The sequence below is a fragment of the Aegilops tauschii genome, chromosome 1, assembly GCF_002575655.3.
Source record: "Aegilops tauschii subsp. strangulata cultivar AL8/78 chromosome 1, Aet v6.0, whole genome shotgun sequence".
Classification (NCBI taxonomy): Eukaryota; Viridiplantae; Streptophyta; class Magnoliopsida; order Poales; family Poaceae; genus Aegilops; species Aegilops tauschii.
Genome location: NC_053035.3, coordinates 57,593,870 through 57,599,205, shown reverse-complemented (window position 1 = coordinate 57,599,205; position 5,336 = coordinate 57,593,870). Strand labels below are relative to the sequence as shown.

At 43.8% G+C, this 5,336-nt stretch overlaps 1 long non-coding RNA gene across 6 annotated transcripts; it reads right to left on the bottom strand.

Moving 5' to 3' along the window:
- Window positions 1–2,462: 2,462 nt before the first annotated feature.
- On the bottom strand, window positions 2,463–5,107 carry LOC109734104 (uncharacterized). Of its 6 annotated transcripts, none has more exons than XR_012201854.1 (4): window positions 4,281–5,107; window positions 4,096–4,171; window positions 3,214–4,032; window positions 2,463–2,947 (listed from the first exon to the last, which is right to left on the bottom strand). It is a non-coding gene; the product is annotated as an uncharacterized lncRNA (long non-coding RNA). The 6 variants fall into 6 exon arrangements; XR_012201853.1 differs by having other exon boundaries at window positions 3,214–4,018; XR_012201855.1 differs by having other exon boundaries at window positions 3,214–4,171; window positions 4,281–4,675; window positions 4,790–5,107.
- Window positions 5,108–5,336: the final 229 nt, after the last annotated feature.

Below are 5,336 nucleotides of genomic sequence, written 5' to 3'. Positions count from 1 at the left end.
ATTGACGACCTAGGGGTACGCGCACGCCCTGTAAACTGAGAGAGAGGGAGTACCTATGTTACTCCCACTGTAAGTAGTCTTATGAAGGCATGTACAATGGAAGCATCACCTTCCTAGTGCTTCAGCTCTTCCACGTAAGTAAAGATGGATGGGGCATTATTTAGTTTGTCAAACCCTCAACGCATGAAGCTGCCCCATCAAGCCAATGTATGACATATGCATCCTCTTTTTTCTGTACTTCAGTGGACGTGGAGGGCTGGATCGCCCCAACTCTCTCCCTTTTCCCGTCTCTCTCTTACTTTTGTCAGCCAAGAGACTACCTCCTCTGCAGGATCCCGTCTTGGTCTTCAGGCTACTAGTTGAGCTGAGTTGGACGATCAGGAGTGACGTATAGAGCTGGGGCACCTGTCCACAGTGGAGCGTTGGGCATGCCCTCATGCACACTGTCCACGTCATTATTCAGTTTCTAAAATCGCCCAATCATTCTTATTCCCTGTTTTTTTCCCTCTCCCGCAGCCCGCACGGCCGCCGGCCCTCCCCCAGCTGCGGATCTGATCTCACCCACCTCCAGCCCAGCGCCGGTTGACCAAACACGTTTTTCCGTTGCGCTCGCAACCCCACTGTACCACGCGGTTGGCCCAACAGAAAACGCACCGGGTAGCACCACCAGTCAGCGAGTACCACCAGCGGTCGCTACATTTTTGCGTACCGTGTTTCCCAATTTTTTGCATGTGGGTTGCCCAGCCCAGTAGCTGGTAGGGGTCATCTAGCTAGCCCATGTAAAACACAGGGCTTAGTTGATTTTTGAGAATCAAACCGGGGGGGGGGGGGGGGGGGTTCCCCACCTGAATATATTACTCAACTAGTACAAATGCCCGTGCATTGCACCGGACGAAATATTAAATATAACTTTTTAATCTAAATTTTGGAAACGCTGGAAATAAGGTTACACAGAGTATTTCCTTTTTGGATGTATTAAAAAAATTCAAGAATAATTTTAAAATTGGAATCCTATTTATGGTGACGAACATTCTTTTTGGAATATTATATATCATTTGTAATTTATATAGCAAAAGTGCCATGCAAAATAAATAAATATATGCTTAAACAGTTGAAAAAAATACCACTCAAACAACTACAACCATAACGGAACAACATTGTTCGAACAATTTTTGAACAATTTATATTTTTAGTTTGTAAATCCCATAGCTTTCTCAAAGAATATAATAAGTAAAACATGGATATGCTCTTACTTGATGTTCCAAGTTGCATGGTCTCGGTACTGTTGGTGAACTGACACATGGCAAGTTGAAACAAATTCTGTTGTTGAAATAGAAGTACAGCAGTGATCCAAAATATTGGGATGAACTTTCTGAATAAAATGGATGAATGATTTCAGTTTAAATGGCTCACAATACAGTGCAATCAGATTTCATTGCGGCTTGCCTAAGGCTCAAACGGAAGAATAGCCATGCACATAGAATGAAGAATAACCATGCAAATCATCAACAAATTCATTCAGAAAGATTGGCTGCTTGTACTTCATTCAGAGTTCACAAGCACCAAGAGTCAAATCACGGGCGTTGTTAAGGTTCAAAGCTTCAGATAGATTTCACTTAGCTAGAACTAACAAAAGAAAAGAAAAAAGCAAACTAAATCGATGGATGGATGATCATGGCTGGTTATCAATTAGTGCTCAGTGTTGAAGAACAATAATACAACTAACCAACAAAAAATGGACTTGCTACTTAAATCGGTTCATGGTTAAAAGAATAGACCCCTTAGGCCCTGTTTGGTTCATAAGTCTTAGGACTTTTTTTAGTCCCAACTTATAAGTCCTAAGTCCCTAAAAAGTCCTTACCTGTTTGGTTCCTGGGACTTAACATGGACTAAAAGACCATATTACAACTATAAGTCCCTCCTTGAGAGTCTTATTTCATAAGTCCCAAATGCCCACTTTAAGTCCCTATAAGTCCCTCCTGTTTGGTTTAGATGGGACTTATAGGGACTTTTTTTAAGTCTCTAAACCAATAAGTCCCTGGAAACAAACACCCTCTTAGTTCTCAGATATAAATGGACATCAACATAAGGTCATGAGCCAATCCAAACCACCGCTGGTAGATTAATTAATAAACTGGAATATCTGCATATACAAAGGCCTCCTAGTACAAATCTAAAAGGATCTTCAAGACAACACTTTCTGTTATCATCCTAAACATAACAATTTAGGTACTAAAAAATTTGGTTGGTTAATACTTTGATACATGAGAAGAAGAAAGTTTCATTTTGGCACCTTCAGTTCTGTTGTGGACCATGAAATAATATTGCAGCCACTAATTAAATCGTGCAGTCAAATTAGTATGAAGGCATAATTATGAATCTGCCCGTACAAGATCAAAATGCGATATAATTCTAGGCTGACAACAATAAAAGATGCAGTACAAATCGACCAAAATGCGAAATTCAACAGGAGAGTGCAAGTTTTCATGAACCTGGAAAGAGATTATGTAGTACAATATTTTAGGATCCTCTCAACACTACATACCAACTCAACTTTGTATAGAACTGAACAAACTTAGGACCTCTTGCAGGTATGCTACTACTAATATGCTAAAACACACAGTATGTACCATTATGCTAGTACTAATCTAAAATGGTAGCTCCATATCTTTGGTGAATGTGTGCTGCGTGCCTGAGGACCTCCTGCTGTCCTGCAGGTATGCCCCTGTCTTGTAGGTATGCCCTTGGTGAGGAAGTTCTTGTTTCAGTCAAAGAGGTAGAACTGTCATCTGCATCATATACTATCTCTACTAAAAAATGAAGCTCGTGTGCCAGCTGTTGTCACTGAATTTTTAGATGACCGGCAATGAAGTTTGCTGCTTAATTTTAGACTGCCAAGTTTATGTTTTCCACATGTGTAGGTGTAGCAAGGTAACAGTTCTGAACCCTGAAAAAAATAATCAAAATCAAATCCTTTCTCCATGCCCTCACAATGCCTATGAATTTCACACAGTGGTCGTCTATACACCACACACATTGTCCATGCAAAAAGAGGTGAAGTAAAATTAAATCTGAACTGAACTTGACAAAGTTTTAAAATAAGAACATTTGTATAGCTGACAATGGATCGCCGTATACAACACGATCTAGTAAGTAATGCAAGAGCACACGCGTACATAAGAGTCAAAAAATTGATTAGAAGGCATGACATACATGGATAGACTGAGGTCTCTGCAGTGCAAGGATTAGAAAGATGGCAGCAACATGCCAAAGACAACGACAGTAAGGATGGCATCTCCTTCCATATGGCGATCCATGCTCTCTGCAATCCCGGAAGAAGAACCGACCTTAAAAGGCTGAAATAGGAGTAAAGAACATATCAAAAGGGTTCAGAGATAGAAAGGAGAAAATTCAATAGCCGGTACAAAAATAAAATAGGTCTTTGTATCATAAACTCTGTACATCCAAATCTCTAAGAAGATCCTCTGCTCTACTACTCCTTCGAGGACCCTGGCATGCTGCACCTCTTACTTCTAAACACATGAACGAATCAACATTTATGCGTTGAATAAAAAAGATCCCCACGAAACATACCAAAGGGTGATGAAAACGGATCTGAGACTTGAGGAGAGAAGAACTATCATGCTCTTTAATGATGCTTATCTCGTGGGAAATTTGGAAGGAGAGGAATGCTCGTGTTTTTCGCAACACCGCGGTGTCAGTGGGAGTGATTGCTGCTCGTGTTTTAGTCTTCAAATTTAAAATGCAAAATTGTAATATGTATGTATGCTGCTTCAACCAATCTAGTTCAAGGGCTGTCGGTCTGGTTCTTCCTATTCTGAAAATTGAACATACATGAGGAATCTGCAGACTGTATATTTCAGCTTGCATTCTCTTTTTACATGAAGATAAAAAATGAAGTAAATACTTGTAGGCACTAAGTGTTACCTTGGATTTCTACTCGTAGATCCGGGCGTATTTTGTGTAGCTAGCAATTTGAATGTGTGCGATTATGTGGCTGTGGCAGCGAGCCTGTCAGCCAGAATTCAGAAACCTGGGTCGTGAAAATGCATGGTTGATTGGTTGTGTACTCACTGGGCTTACTGCTGGAGCTAAAATGGCCGTAGTTCTTCTTGTGCCTTAAGCCCTTAACTCATCACATGCAGTCCTCCTTCACAGTTCAAAAAAAGAAATAATTCACAAATTGGTACTGAGGAAGACATATAATGGTAAGATACGAACATCTAGCTAGCCAGCGGCCAAAGGACTCATTCAGTTACCTGGCTTGTAATCACCCAGCCGCTCCCAAAATTATTCAGTACAGGCCCAAAATCACAATCGTCAGCCCTAACTACAGATGTGGAAGCTACTCTGACTCCTTAAGACTTCTGCAACTACAAACAGCAGCAACACAGAGTGTCCAAGAACATCCTCACGTGTCACGGCGAAGACATCTAATCCCCGTGCGGGCAGGCGACCGTCGGAGCTAGAGGACGTGATGGGAGCGAAGGGGCTTGGCTAGCCGGCCGGTCGCCAAACGGGTCGATAAGATGGCTCCATCTGCTGTGCTCCCCCGCTTCCGTCAGATCCACACCTTCCCTCATGTTTCCCGAGCTGTTCCTCCTCCTCCATTGGCTCCACATCTGCTGCTCCCCTGCTTCCATTGATGGCTCCACTTTGATCCAAATCAGAGAAGGACGACAACATGAGGTTCGAGATCGAGGAGGCTGATTGGGGACGCATGGGGAGGGGATGGAGAACAAGGCGGCAAATGGCCGGAGAGGACTACCGGCCGCGCGTGGCAGCGACGGATGGCCGGAGAGGACGACCGGTCGCACGTGGCGGCGGCGACGGCGCCGTACCCGTGCGCATCACAGAGATCCCGTGCTCGTGTGTGATCGGGGACAACCGGGGAGGGGATGGAGAACAGGGCGGCGGATGGCCGGGGAGGACAACCGGCCGCGCGTGGCGGCGGCGGATGGCTGGAGAGGCCGACCGGCCGCGGGTGACGGCGGCGGCGGTGCCATACCCGTGCGCATCGAGGAGAGGCAGTGCTCGTGTTTTTTTTATATGAATCAGCTCGCCCGTGCGTTTTTATGACTGCGGGTTGACTACTCGGAACAAGGGGGCTTTATGCAAAAACGAAACGTTTTCTTAGATACCCACTTAAATTAGGACTGCGGGTTAAATTCTTATAAACAGAGAGACTTTTTTGTAAACGCCGCGACGGTGAACCCGACAGACTCAACCCGTGCTTTATTATTACTAGCACAAATGCCCGTACGTTGCAACGGGAGAAAATAAATACCATACATATCTAATTCAATAAGCCATGA